The sequence below is a fragment of the Pan troglodytes genome, chromosome 14, assembly GCF_028858775.2.
Source record: "Pan troglodytes isolate AG18354 chromosome 14, NHGRI_mPanTro3-v2.0_pri, whole genome shotgun sequence".
Lineage (NCBI taxonomy): Eukaryota > Metazoa > Chordata > Mammalia > Primates > Hominidae > Pan > Pan troglodytes.
Genome location: NC_072412.2, coordinates 52,806,259 through 52,822,017, shown reverse-complemented (window position 1 = coordinate 52,822,017; position 15,759 = coordinate 52,806,259). Strand labels below are relative to the sequence as shown.

At 37.5% G+C, this 15,759-nt stretch overlaps 1 long non-coding RNA gene across 1 annotated transcript in view; it reads right to left on the bottom strand.

Annotated features, from left to right (window-relative positions):
* LOC134808194 (uncharacterized) overlaps positions 1–14,889 on the bottom strand; it is a 60,142-nt gene extending 45,253 nt beyond the window's left edge. Inside the window, exon 1 of the long non-coding RNA XR_010150697.1 lies at positions 14,806–14,889. This is a non-coding gene — a long non-coding RNA (uncharacterized LOC134808194). The remainder of the gene's footprint in view (positions 1–14,805) is intronic.
* Positions 14,890–15,759: the final 870 nt, after the last annotated feature.

The window sequence follows — 15,759 nt, the reverse complement described above, 5'->3', positions numbered from 1 at the left end:
AATCCAGCAGCACATCAAAAAGCTTATCCACCATGATCAAGTGGGCTTCATCCCTGGGATGCAAGGCTGGTTCAATATACGCAAATCAATAAATGTAATCCAGCATATAAACAGAGCCAAAGACAAAAACCACATGATTATCTCAATAGATGCAGAAAAAGCCTTTGACAAAATTCAACAACCCTTCATGCTAAAAACTCTCAATAAATTAGGTATTGATGGGACGTATTTCAAAATAATAAGAGCTATCTATGACAAACCCACAGCCAATATCATACTGAATGGGCAAAAACTGGAAGCATTCCCTTTGAAAACTGGCACAAGACAGGGATGCCCTCTCTCACCGCTCCTATTCAACATAGTGTTGGAAGTTCTGGCCAGGGCAATCAGGCAGGAGAAGGAAATAAAGGGTATTCAATTAGGAAAAGAGGAAGTCAAATTGTCCCTGTTTGCAGATGACATGATTGTTTATCTAGAAAACCCCATTGTCTCAGCCCAAAATCTCCTTAAGCTGATAAGCAACTTCAGCAAAGTCTCAGGATACAAAATCAATGTACAAAAATCACAAGCATTCCTATACACCAACAACAGACAAACAGAGAGCCAAATCATGAGTGAACTCCCATTCACAATTGTTTCAAAGAGAATAAAATACCTAGGAATCCAACTTACAAGGGATGTGAAGGACCTCTTCAAGGAGAACTACAAACCACTGCTCAAGGAAATAAAAGAGGATAGAAACAAATGGAAGAACATTCCATGCTCATGGGTAGGAAGAATCAATATCGTGAAAATGGCCATACTGCCCAAGGTAATGTACAGATTCAATGCCATCCCCATCAAGCTACCAATGACTTTCTTCACAGAATTGGAAAAAACTACTTTAAAGTTCATATGGAACCAAAAAAGAGCCCGCATTGCCAAGTCAATCCTAAGGCAAAAGAACAAAGCTGGAGGCATCACACTACCTGACTTCAAACTATACTACAAGGCTACAGTAACCAAAACAGCATGGTACTGGTACCAAAACAGAGATATAGATCAATGGAACAGAACAGAGCCCTCAGAAATAACGCCACTTACCTACAACTATCTGATCTTTGACAAACCTGAGAAAAACAAGCAATGGGGAAACGATTCCCTATTTAATAAATGGTGCTGGGAAAACTGGCTAGCCATATGTAGAAAGCTGAAACTGGATCCCTTCCTTACACCTTATACAAAAATCAATTCAAGATGGATTAAAGATTTAAACGTTAGACCTAAAACCATAAAAACCCTAGAAGAAAACCTAGGCATTACCATTCAGGACATAGGCATGGGCAAGGACTTCATGTCCAAAACACCAAAAGCAATGGCAACAAAAGCCAAAATTGACAAATGGGATCTAATTAAACTAAAGAGCTTCTGCACAGCAAAACAAACTACCATCAGAGTGAACAGGCAACCTACAACATGGGAGAAAATTTTCGCAACCTACTCATCTGACAAAGGGCTAATATCCAGAATCTACAATGAACTCAAACAAATTTACAAGAAAAAAACAAACAACTCCATCAAAAAGTGGGCGAGGGACATGAACAGACACTTCTCAAAAGAAGACATTTATGCAGCCAAAAAACACATGAAAAAATGCTCATCATCACTGGCCATCAGAGAAATGCAAATCAAAACCACAATGAGATATCATCTCACACCAGTTAGAATGGCAATCATTAAAAAGTCAGGAAACAACAGGTGCTGGAGAGGATGTGGAGAAATAGGAACACTTTTACACTGTTGGTGGGACTGTAAACTAGTTCAACCATTGTGGAAGTCAGTGTGGCGATTCCTCAGGGATCTAGAACTAGAAATACCATTTGACCCAGCCATCCCATTACTGGGTATATACCCAAATGACTATAAATCATGCTGCTATAAAGACACATGCACACGTATGTTTATTGCGGCATTATTCACAATAGCAAAGACTTGGAACCAACCCAAATGTCCAACAATGATAGACTGGATTAAGAAAATGTGGCACATATACACCATGGAATACTATGCAGCCATAAAAAATGATGAGTTCATGTCCTTTGTAGGGACATGGATGAAACTGGAAACCATCATTCTCAGTAAGCTATCACAAGAACAAAAAACCAAACACCGCATATTCTCACTCATAGGTGGGAATTGAACAATGAGATCACATGGACACAGGAAGGGGAATATCACACTCTGGGGACTGTGGTGGGGAGGGGGGAGGGGGGAGGGATAGCATTGGGAGATATACCTAATGCTAGGTGACGAGTTGGTGGGTGCAGCGCACCAGCATGGCGCATGTATGCATATGTAACTAACCTGCACAATGTGCACATGTACCCTAAAACTTAAAGTATAATAAAAAAAAAAACAAAAAAAACAAAAAAAATAAATAAATAAAAAAAAATAAATGCAAATACATGAAAACATTAATATTAGCAATCAGCAGTCGGCTTAAGCTTTAAAGTTTACGTGACAACACTCATTCTCAGACCTTTTTCAATTCAAGTTACAGAAACATGTGCAACAAATTACATTTTAAATGAGAGGTAAAACCTGGAGTTGACATTATAACACAAAGACTTGGTGATATTGATGGGATATCAGGCAGTGATTGTAGTGGATAAATCCAGATACAGACACTAAAACAATTTTACAGAAACTTTGCTATTCTGGGGGGAGTATTGATGGAGGGAAAACATGTTATATAAGGATGATATAACATTCTTAATAAATTCTATCATAAGGAATATAATTGGGCAAGAAAAAATTTTTTATACTATTTTTAGTTTTAAAGGCTACATTTAGTTCAATTTCCTTGTATAAGACAATCTGGTGGGTAGTTTTTAATAATCTCTTTGAGAGAATCTTTAAAAATAGTCATCTGGCCTTCCCATGAACATGTATTATGAAAACAAATGAATAAATCTCATTCTTTTGTGTGGTATCCCTTTCTCCTGTTGAGCAACGAAGTCAGTCTTCACCACATGCTGAAACGTACTCTTCTATAATTTGTGCCTATCAGCCTTTTCTTCTGTTCTGTAAAACAGTGGTCCTCAACCTTTTTTGCATTAGGGACCAGTTTCATGGAAAACAATTTTTCCAGGGCCAGAGATGGGAGACAGGGTGGTGGGTGAAACTTCCATCTCAAATCATCAGGCATTAGTTAAATTCTCATAAGGAATGTGCAACCTAGATCCTTTGCGAGCGCAGGTCACAATAGGGCTTGCGCTCCTATCATAATCTAATGCTGCTGCTGATCTGACAGGAGGCGGAGCTCAGGTGGTAATGCTCACTTGCCCGTGGCTCACCTCCTTCTGTGCAGTCCAGTTCCTAACAGGCCACGGACCAGTAGTGGTCCGTGGCCCCGGAGGTTGGGGACCCTTGCTATAAAACAATACAGAGTCTACCCTTCCAAGGGTTTGAAGACACCTAACAAACATCTCTACATTCTTCCTTCCCCAGTCTTCTCTTTCCTACACATACAAATCCCCATATGCTGAATAATTTCTCATGTGACATCGTTTCTAGATTTTGTCCTATATTCTTTATGTGTCTTTTAAATTATTTCCTTGTTAAAGTGGAGCAGCCATAATTCTGCATGGCACAATGAAGTTTTACTTTTGTTGACTTTATTGACCTAAATAATATGCTATTAATGTAGTCAACATTTACATTGGCTTTCTTAAGATATTAATTACAGTGTTGACTTAAATTGACTTTTCTGTCAGATAAAATGGTCAGGGCATTTTTAAGAAACATTTTGTATTGTTAAGTTAGGTCTTCTTAATCTTATTAATGTGTAATTGATTATTTCGAACTTCATTGTAAGACTACATTTAAGCCAGTTTTGTTGCATCTATTTATTTCATCCCTTTATTGCAGCCTATAAAATTTTTGATTTAGTGATCAACTGATTAGCCAGACCACATAGATTGATGTCTCTTGCAAATGTGATAGGCCTGTCTTTCATGTGATCAGATGTGTGCATGTATTCAACATGTACTATAGAAACACACCGACTTGCATTTTAATTCTTTTTTGGCCACTTAGCTGTCTATGACTTCTGAGAAATCACTTAACTTCTTTGAACTTCCATAAAATGGGAAAAGTAATGCTTACTTTATGAAGTTATAGTGAGATTTAGATGAGATGTTGTATGTAAAATGCTGAGGACAGTGTTTGGTTTATACATTTGTATTAAATATATACACACATATGTACACACACATATATACATATATACATATATATATACACACACAGAGAGAGAGAGAGATTTATACATATAATTATCTCCTGTAGCAGTGGAGTGGAGATAGAAACCAGAGTAGTAATAGTCGAAGAAGCAAATATGTTTATCTACAGAACAGAATTTGGAAACACTTGGAAATGAAGGCAGAGGGTATTGACTAATATTGACTAATTGTTGACATATGTTAAAGTTCATGAGCAGCTATTTTGTTTCTATGGAATGAGCAATTAAAACTAACTACTGGATTCTGAGTTTAACGACAAAATAAAAACTATATTTGAAGTTAAAAAAAAAGAAAAATCTTACAATCATTAGACAATAAGTGAATGAAAAATTTACAAAGACAAAGATCAATGCAACTAAAGAGAAGCCAATAGGTATAGAAAAAAGATATAAGATGATCTAACATAAGGTATTTTGATGTTCCTGAAGTACAGCCACAATAAATGTAATATAAATTAAATTAAATTATACCAGAACATTTTCCTCAAATGAATGAAAAACAAACCTTGATTCTTATATATAAAAAAGGGCACATTGTGTTACAGGAAAAATATGAAAACAGAACACTCCACGCAAGACATAATCTAGATAAGATATTGAACTTAAGAAAAAGAAATAATTCTGGTATCCATCCAGACAGAGCAGGAAGACATTCAAAAGGAAAAATAGTAGACAGACCTCAGATTTCTCTAAAGCTTCATTCAATGCCAGAAGACAATAACATATATGTATTAGGAAGAAATAAAAGCATGACAGGAGATTATTATATACAGCAAAATATCCATCAAATATAGAAGCAACTAGCTAATATTCCCAAACATGATAGAACTTGAGTTTTTCTTCAAAGAAACAAAAAATTTAACAACGGAATACAGTCACTTAGGGGCTAAATCAAAATAAAAAAATTAGGGATTAAGAGATATGCTAAAAGTATTGGACATGAGCATTGATAAATTTAAAGGTTAAATTGATTTATAGGACATAAGATTTTTACAATTATCATTTTAAAAAAATTTTCATCTTTGTACTTTGCAGCATTATGTGAATTCATTATAATGAGTGTATGTGATTTTTCAAAACCAGTAGAGTGAGTTTTCTTAAAAATAGATTAAATTAGAAAACTATTAATTTAAACTTGTGGGACTATGTGCCATATTTGTTGTTATTGTCATTGTTTAGTCTAGTGCTATGAAAATTTGTTTTCAATTTTAAAAATTAATATGTGTATAATGAAACCAGGATAATCTATAAAAAGGACAGAGCATTGACAAATATTAAAAGGAAAATCTGGAAATGAGATAGGAGCCTTTGAGAAGTTCAGATATATTCCTAGGGATCAAGAAGGCCACACACATGTGCAGTGCTCTGTGGGTACCCAGAAAAAAAACTTAACCTCTCAGGTAGGCTCTAAATCTCTCAGTGCTGGCTCTTCTTGAGGTCCTGCACAAACAGGAAGTAAAGCCTAAGCAAAGTTGGAAACTGATGGAGTATTGAGTCATGCCCAACGCACATAGAGCTTCTTAGCAAAGACTAGGAGATTTATTGGTTCAAAAGCTTTTAAGGAAATCACAATCCAGTCATTACCTGACCACTAAGCTAAGTGAGCAGAGATGTCATTTGCCATCCATCAGGGATACAGACTTCACAGAATTAGTTCAAGAAAGTCACAAAATAAACAACAGAAATAGTAAGAACAACAGTGACCATAACAACACTAAGGAGAGGGGAATTTGATTTCCAAAGTTGTCATGATATTATTTAACTGTCCCCCAGTTTTGTTTTGTTTTGCTTTTTGAGATAGGGTCTCCATCTGTTGCCCAGGCTGGAGTGCAGTGCTATGATCATGGCTCACTGCAGCCTCTACCTCTGGGGCTTAAGTGATCTTCCCACTTCAGCCTCCCAGGTAGCTGGGACTACAGGAACATACCACTGCTCCTGGATAAGTTATTTATATTTGTAGAGACAGGGTTTTACCATGTTGCCCAGGCTGGTCTTGAACTCCTGAGCTCAAGTGATCTGCCTGCCTTGACCTCCTAAAGTGCTGGGATTACAAGCATGAGCCACCACGCCCAGCCTAACTGCCCAGTTTTTAACAACATTAAAAAAAAAAAAAAAACCATGCGAAGAAACAGGAAAATATGGCCCATACACAGGAAAAAGTAGCAAATAAAAAGTGCCTCAAAAGAATCCCATATTTAAATTTACTAAACTTTAATCAGCTGTTTACTGATTTACTGACTTTAAATCAGCCGTTAGATATTCATGCAACAAACAAAAGAAAAAAATGGCTAAAGAATTAAAGAAAGGTATGAGAACACTGCCTTGCTAAATAAGGAACCTGAAAAGAGAGACAAAAATTATTTCGAAAACTAGAAATTTTCAGGTAAAAGTACAATAACTGAAATTTTAAAAACCTGCTAGACCAGTTCAACAGTAGATTTGAAAAGGCAAAAGAAAAAAAATCAGTCACCTTGAAGACAGGCCCATGGAGAATACTCAACCTAAGGAACTAAAAGAAAAATAAATCAAGAAACTTAACAGAGCCTTAGAAAGCTGTGGAACAACGTCAGGTATACCAACATGCACACAGTGGGAATTTCAGAAGAGAGAGAAAGAGAAAGAGACAGAAGATGCTCCAATTAAAAGACACAGACTGGCAAATTGGATAAAGAGTCAAGACCCATCAGTGTGCTGTATTCAGGAAACCCATCTCACGTGCAGAGACACACATAGGCTCAAAATAAAAGGATGGAGTAAGATCTACCAAGCAAATGGAAAACAAAAAAAGGCAGGGGTTGCAATCCTAGTCTCTGATAAAACAGACTTTAAACCAACAAAGATCAAAAGAGACAAAGAAGGCTGTTACATAATGGTAAAGGGATCAATTCAACAAGAAGAGCTAACTATCCTAAATATATATGCACCCAATACAGGAGCACCCAGATTCATAAAGCAAGTCCTGAGTGACCTACAAAGAGACTTAGACTCCCACACATTAATAATGGGAGACTTTAACACCCCACTGTCAACATTAGACAGATCAATGAGACAGAAAGTCAACAAGGATACCCAGGAATTGAACTCAGCTCTGCACCAAGTGGACCTAATAGACATCTACAGAACTCTCCACCCCAAATCAACAGAATATACACTTTTTTCAGCACCACACCACACCTATTCCAAAATTGACCACATACTTGGAAGTAAAGCTCTCCTCAGCAAATGTAAAAGAACAGAGATTATAACAAACTATCTCTCAGACCACAGTGCAATCAAACTAGAACTCAGGATTAAGAATCTCACTCAAAACCGCTCAACTACACGGAAACTGAACAACCTGCTCCTGAATGACTACTGGATACATAACGAAATGAAGGCAGAAATAAAGATGTTCTTTGAAACCAATGAGAACAAAGACACAACATACCAGAATCTCTGGGACACATTCAAAGCAGTGTGTAGAGGGAAATTTATAGCACTAAATGCCCACAAGAGAAAGCAGGAAAGATCCAAAATTGACACCCTAACATCACAATTAAAAGAACTAGAAAATCAAGAGCAAACACATTCAAAAGCTAGCAGAAGGCAAGAAATAACTAAAATCAGAGCAGAACTGAAGGAAATAGAGACACAAAAAACCCTTCAAAAAATTAATGAATCCAGGAGCTGGTTTTTTGAAAGGATCAACAAAATTGATAGACCACTAGCAAGACTAATAAAGAAAAAAAGAGAGAAGAATCAAATAGACACAATAAAAAATGATAAAGGGAATATCACTACCGATCCCACAGAAATACAAACTACCATCAGAGAATACTACAAACACCTCTACGCAAATAAACTAGAAAATCTAGAAGAAATGGATAAATTCCTGGACACGTACACTCTCCCAAGACTAAACCAGGAAGAAGTTGAATCTCTGAATAGACCAATAACAGGAGCTGAAATTGTGGCAATAATCAATAGCTTACCAACCAAAAAGAGTCCAGGACCAGATGGATTCACAGCCGAATTCTACCAGAGGTACAAGGAGGAACTGGTACCATTCCTTCTGAAACTATTCCAATCAATAGAAAAAGAGGGAATCCTCCCTAACTCATTTTATGAGGCCAGCATCATTCTGATACCAAAGCCGGGCGGAGACACAACCAAAAAAGAGAATTTTAGACCAGTATCCTTGATGAAGATTCATGCAAAAATCCTCAATAAAATACTGGCAAAACGAATCCAGCAGCACATCAAAAAGCTTATCCACCATGATCAAGTGGGCTTCATCCCTGGGATGCAAGGCTGGTTCAATATACGCAAATCAATAAATGTAATCCAGCATATAAACAGAGCCAAAGACAAAAACCACATGATTATCTCAATAGATGCAGAAAAAGCCTTTGACAAAACTCAACAACACTTCATGCTAAAAACTCTCAATAAATTAGGTATTGATGGGACGTATTTCAAAATAATAAGAGCTATCTATGACAAACCCACAGCCAATATCATACTGAATGGGCAAAAACTGGAAGCATTCCCTTTGAAAACTGGCACAAGACAGGGATGCCCTCTCTCACCGCTCCTATTCAACATAGTGTTGGAAGTTCTGGCCAGGGCAATCAGGCAGGAGAAGGAAATAAAGGGTATTCAATTAGGAAAAGAGGAAGTCAAATTGTCCCTGTTTGCAGACGACATGATTGTATATCTAGAAAACCCCATTGTCTCAGCCCAAAATCTCCTTAACCTGATAAGCAACTTCAGCAAAGTCTCAGGATACAAAATCAATGTACAAAAATCACAAGCATTCTTATACACCAACAACAGACAAACAGACAACCAAATCATGAGTGAACTCCCATTCACAATTGCTTCAAAGAGAATAAAATACCTAGGAATCCAACTTACAAGGGATGTGAAGGACCTCTTCAAGGAGAACTACAAACCACTGCTCAAGGAAATAAAAGAGGATACGAACAAATGGAAGAACATTCCATGCTCATGGGTAGGAAGAATCAATATCGTGAAAATGGCCATACTGCCCAAGGTAATTTATAGATTCAATGCCATCCCCATCAAGCTACCAATGACTTTCTTCACAGAATTGGAAAAAACTACTTTAAAGTTCATATGGAACCAAAAAAGAGCCCGCATCGCCAAGGCAATCCTAAGCCAAAAGAACAAAGCTGGAGGCATCACACTACCTGACTTCAAACTATACTACAAGGCTACAGTAACCAAAACAGCATGGTACTGGTACCAAAACAGAGATATAGATCAATGGAACAGAACAGAGCCCTCAGAAATAATGCCGCATATCTACAACTATCTGATCTTTGACAAACCTGAGAAAAACAAGCAATGGGGAAAGGATTCCCTATTTAATAAATGGTGCTCGGAAAACTGGCTAGCCATATGTAGAAAGCTGAAACTGGATCCCTTCCTTACACCTTATACAAAAATCAATTCAAGATGGATTAAAGACTTAAACTTTAGACCTAAAACCATAAAAACCCTAGAAGAAAACCTAGGCATTACCATTCAGGACATAGGCATGGGCAAGGACTTCATGTCCAAAACAACAAAAGCCAAAATTGACAAATGGGATCTAATTAAACTAAAGAGCTTCTGCACAGCAAAAGAAACTACCATCAGAGTGAACAGGCAACCTACAAAATGGGAGAAAATTTTCGCAACCTACTCATCTGACAAAGGGCTAATATCCAGAATCTACAATGAACTCAAACAAATTTACAAGAAAAAAACAAACAACCCCATCAAAAAGTGGGCGAAGGACACGAACAGACACTTCTCAAAAGAAGACATTTATGCAGCCAAAAAACACATGAAAAAATGCTCATCATCACTGGCCATCAGAGAAATGCAAATCAAAACCACAATGAGATATCATCTCACACCAGTTAGAATGGCAATCATTAAAAAGTCAGGAAACAACAGGTGCTGGAGAGGATGTGGAGAAATAGGAACACTTTTACACTGTTGGTGGGACTGTAAACTAGTTCAACCATTGTGGAAGTCAGTGTGGCGATTCCTCAGGGATGTAGAACTAGAAATACCATTTGACCCAGCCATCCCATTACTGGGTATATACCCAAAGGACTATAAATCATGCTGCTATAAAGACACATGCACACGTATGTTTATTGCGGCATTATTCACAATAGCAAAGACTTGGAACCAACCCAAATGTCCAACAATGATAGACTGGATTAAGAAAATGTGGCACATAAACAACCATGGAATACTATGCAGCCATAAAAAATGATGAGTTCATGTCCTTTGTAGGGACATGGATGAAATTGGAAATCATCATTCTCAGTAAACTATCACAAGAACAAAAAACCAAACACCGCATATTCTCACTCATAGGTGGGAATTGAACAATGAGATCACATGGACACAGGAAGGGGAATATCACACTCTGGGGACTGTGGTGGCGTCGGGGGAGGGGGGAGGGATAGCATTGGGAGATATACCTAATGCTATATGACGAGTTAGTGGGTGCAGTGCACCAGCATGGCACATGTATACATATGTAACTAACCTGCACAATGTGCACATGTACCCTAAAACTTGAAGTATAATAAAAAAAAAAGATGTAGAACAAAGATGTAAAAAAAAAAGAAATATTTACAGAAATAAGGGATGAAAACTTTGCAAATTCAATTAAAAAAAAAACAGTAATATGTACCTAGAAGTTCAATAGTTCAATGAACTCTAAGACCCACTAAAAAAAGATCCACACCTAGACACATCGAAGTGAAACTTTTGAAAGCCAAACACACAAAAAGAAAATCTTGAAAGCATCTGGGTATCTTAGAGGATACATACATCTTCTTAAATACAATGGCACTGGAAATATAAACATTGAAAGTGCTTTTGCTAGTGTCTCAGTAATTACCAAAATATTATTGGACACTGGAAAAACATAATATTTGTTAAAAAGTGGCAGAGAATTTGGCAAAATTATGTTATTCTGCTGAGTAGAAAATAAAACTTGTAAGTAATGAATTTGGACATCCAGTTGAGATTACCAAGTGAGGTGTGGAAGGGGTAGAGTTGTTCCTCTTTGCTGCTTACAGTAAAATGTGAGGGGAAAATAGACAAATCGAGGAGTGAATTGATAAAAGAAAAAGGAAATAGCACTTGATGATTTGAAAAATGTTAAGCTTATCTGGATAGTGTACTCTAAAAGAAGGGCCAAGAGTGTGGCTGAACAATCATTTGCTGAAGAGATTAGATGTGTGACTCATGAATCCAACCAGCCATCTCAACAGAGGCCAGAAAGAGAGAGGGGATTATCCATTATCCACAAGAGATATGTGGAGGGCTCTCTTGTCTCATGATTTGGAGTCTTGTGAATTGCACAAGAGAACAATATAATTTTTGAGTTTCATACCAGCAGAAACACTGCTGACTTGGACTGAAAGGGACAGGGAGAGGATGAAATGAAGGAAGAATTACCCTGAAGAAAGAGCCACAGATGCAGAGCCCTATCCAACAGCGCCTCCTTGGACTGAGAGGTTTGGGGCTGCCACCCCAGTGGGCCGAGAGGGTACAGCTGCCATCCCTGCAAGCCAAGAAGACAGAGCATTTAATCAAGGAGGATTAATAATCAAGGAGGATTACTCTCAGCCCTTGAAACCTAATGTAACTTACCCTGCTTGATTCCAGACTTGTTTGGGACCTGTGACTCTTTTCTCCCTTCTAGAATGAGAATGTCTATCCTACTTTGGTCCTACCATTGTATTTTGGAAGCAGATAACTTATCTGCTTCCAAAGTTCACAGATGGAGAGCAATTTTGCTCCAGGATGGATCATATCACAAATTTCATCCACAACTGATTTAAATGATTTATATCATGAGAGTTGGGACTGTGAATTGATGTTATTTAGATGTGATTTTGGACTTGGAGTTGTTGCTGGAATAGTTAAGACTTTTGGGGATGTTGGGACTGAGTGAGTCTATGTTCCTCATGTGAAAGACGTGAATTTGGGGAAGGCAGAGCACAGACTGTTATTGGTTGTATTGTGTCCCCCCAAAAGGATGTGTTACAGTCCCCGCAAAAGGATATGTTAAAGTCCTAGCCCTAAGTACCACAGAACATCACTTTATTTGGAAATAGAGTTATTGTAAATGTCATTAGTTAAGATGAGGTCACAATGGAGTAGGATGAGCTCTAATCCAGTGTCCCAATGGGAAAAGGAGAGAAACAACATAGGAAAAGACAGCTTTGTGACAGCAGAGACAGAGACTGGAGTGATGCATCTCTATGATAAGGAACACCAAGGATTGCCAGCAAGGACCAGAAGCTGGAAGAGGCCAGGAAAAATTTTCTCCTACAGGTTTCAGAGGAAGCATGCCCCTGCCAACACCTTGGTTTCAGACTTCTAGCCAACAGGACAACAAAACAATAAACTGCTATGGTTTTAAGCCACCAACTTTGTGGTATTTTTGCTAGGATAGCCTTAAGAAACTAATACATGGCCAGGTGTGGTGGCTCATGCCTGTAATCCCAACACTTTGGGAAGCCAGGGCAAAAAGATCGCTTGAGCTCAGGAGTTTGAGACCAGCCTGGGCAACATAGTGAAACATTGTCTCTATAAAATAAATTATTTTTAGTTAGGCTCAGTGGTGTGTGCCTGTAGTCCCATATTCCCAGCTACTCAGGAGGCTGAGACAGGAGGATCATTTGAGCCCAGCAGGCTGAGGCTGCAGTAAGCCATGATCTTGCCACTACACTCCAGTCTGAGTGACAGGGTGAGACCCTGTCTCAAAAAAAAAAAAAAAAAAAAAAAAAAAAAAAAGAGAGAGAAAGAAACAAATATATAATTCAATTTGGAAAATACATTTGTTTCAACAAATGATTTGAGAAATCTGGATATTCATAAGCAAAATAATGAAATTGCACCCTAGCCCACTCCATAGACAAAAATTAATTCAAAATTAGTCACAGACCTAAATTTAAGAACTATATACTATAAATCTCTTAGAAGAAAACACATGTGTAAATATTCATTACCTTGGATTAGGCAGTGATTTCTTAGATATGACATGAAAAGCACAAGCAACAAATGAAACTTCATCATAATTTCAAATTAAAATATTTCTTTCTTCAAAAATACCTTCAAGAATGTGAAAATGCAGCCTGCATATTTGGAGAGAATATTTATAAATCATGTATCTGATAAGGAACTTGTATCTAGTATATACATAAAGCTCTTACAACTCGACAATAAAAAGACAACCCAATTGTAGAACTCAGCAATAATTTGAATAGACATTCTCCAAAGAAGTCATGCAAATAGCCAACAAGTACATGAAAGATGCTCAACATCATTAGTCATTAGACATGCAAGTCCAGGCCATAATGAGATACTACTTGCCAATAATAATAATGATGACGAAAATAACAAGCGTTGGTATGGATGTGGAGAAATCAGAACACTCATACACTGCTGGTAGGAATATAAAATGCACAGCCACTTTGGAAAACAGTCTGGCAGTTCTTCAGAAAGTTAAACATAGTTTTACCCTGTGACCCAGCAATTTCACCCCTAAATGTGTACCCAAAGGAACAGAAAAACAGATGCTCACACAAAAATGTGTACATGAATGCTCATAGCAGTATTATTCTTAATAGCCAACAAGTGGAATTATCAACAGGTGAACGGATAAATAAATGTGGTATATCTCTATAATGGAATATTATTTGGCAATATAAAAGAATGAAGTACTGATATATGCTGCGATGTGGATGAACCTTGAAAACCTTATGCTGAGTGAAAGAAGACAGTTACAAAAGACTATATCTTTTATGATTCCATTTATATGAAATGTCTAGAATAGGCCAATTCATAAAGAATGGAAGTAGATTAGTATTTACCAGGAGCTTGGGCAAAAGGGGACTAGAGAGTAACTGCTGTTATAGTTGGTATGGGCTCTCCTTTTGGGGTGATGAAATGTTCTAAAATGAGATATTGGTGATAGTTTCACAGCTATAAATATATTACAAACCACTTACTTTTACACTTGAATAGGTAAATTTTAAAGTATATGATTATATAACAATGTGGCCATTATAAAAAATGCTATAGTGGCACATGTGTACCTGTTCTGTATTTTTTATATGACTATTTATGTGTGAATTACACTGCTTCTCTGTTGAGTGTAAAATAAAGACAGTTCTGGAGACATTAAACTCAAGTCATTTCTGTGTGTTCTTTGTTTCCCATCTTGTGTCTGTGTCGTGGCAGTACTATTGGATATTATTATTATTTAAGACATACAATCAATAGATTAAAGGTCACACAGTCAAAAGTTTGGGGAAAGCTAGGTTAAGAAGAGTCAGGGTTGACCAGGTGGGGTGGCTTATTCCTGTAATCCCAGCTCTTTGGGAGGCCCAGGCAGGCAGATCCCCTGAGGTCAGGAGTTTGAGACCAGCCTGACCAACACAGCGAAACCCCGTCTCTACTAAAAAAGTACAAAATTAGCTGGGCATGGTGGCACATACCTGTAATCCCAGCTACTTGGGAGACTGAGGCAGGAGAATCACTTGAACCTGGGAGGTGGAGGTTGCAGTGAGCTGAGATCTCGCCATTGCACTCCAGCCTGAGCAACAAGAGCGAAATTCTGTCTCAAAGGAAAAAAAAGAGAAGAGTCAGGGTTTTTCTGCAGTACCTTTCAGACCCCTTATCATGATAATATGCCTTGTGACTTTCCAGTGGTGACTACATATGATGCTTGTCTCTAAATTGATCACTCTGGGCAATGATGCTCCATGGTGGGGAAACAGATTTGAAATTATCCCTGCTCTCTTCATTCCCCGTCATCACAGATGACCAAGGTAAATGACTATAAAGTCTTCTCCCTATGACTTAGTAGTCAAGTTTATAATGTAGCTTTCCTAAAACCAAAGAAAAACCATTATTCGTTCTATCAAATGAGTGAAATAACAGGGAGATTTAACAGTGGTGGAATGTAAGGTCCTAGTCTCTTGAGGCAGCAGCATGTTAGAGCAAAGTTTCTGAACAGATGTAACCTAGTCTGTTACTTAGAGGCTCTGAATAGGAAAGCATTTCTTAACATTTCTGAGCTTTCACTCATTCATCCATAAATTATAGATTTAAAAGGTACCAAACTCCCAGAGCTGTTGTTAGGATTTGATCAGATAATATATGCAAACTTCAGAATGACTCCTACACTTGGCAAATCTTGTTCTTGTTCTTGTTGTTGTTATCATTATTCTGAACTAGTAGATCCTGAAAAGAATAGCTTGATATCAACATGAGGATGTCAATTACTATATCCCATTATCCTATAGAGCATGCAATCTCTGTCCAATTTGAAAGAGATCCTGAGAAGACATTCAAAAAAATAATGTGAAATTAAATATAGTTTGGCCATATCGCCCCTGAATTAACAGCATTATGTCTTTTACACTGAAAATTCAATCCAGAGTGTCATT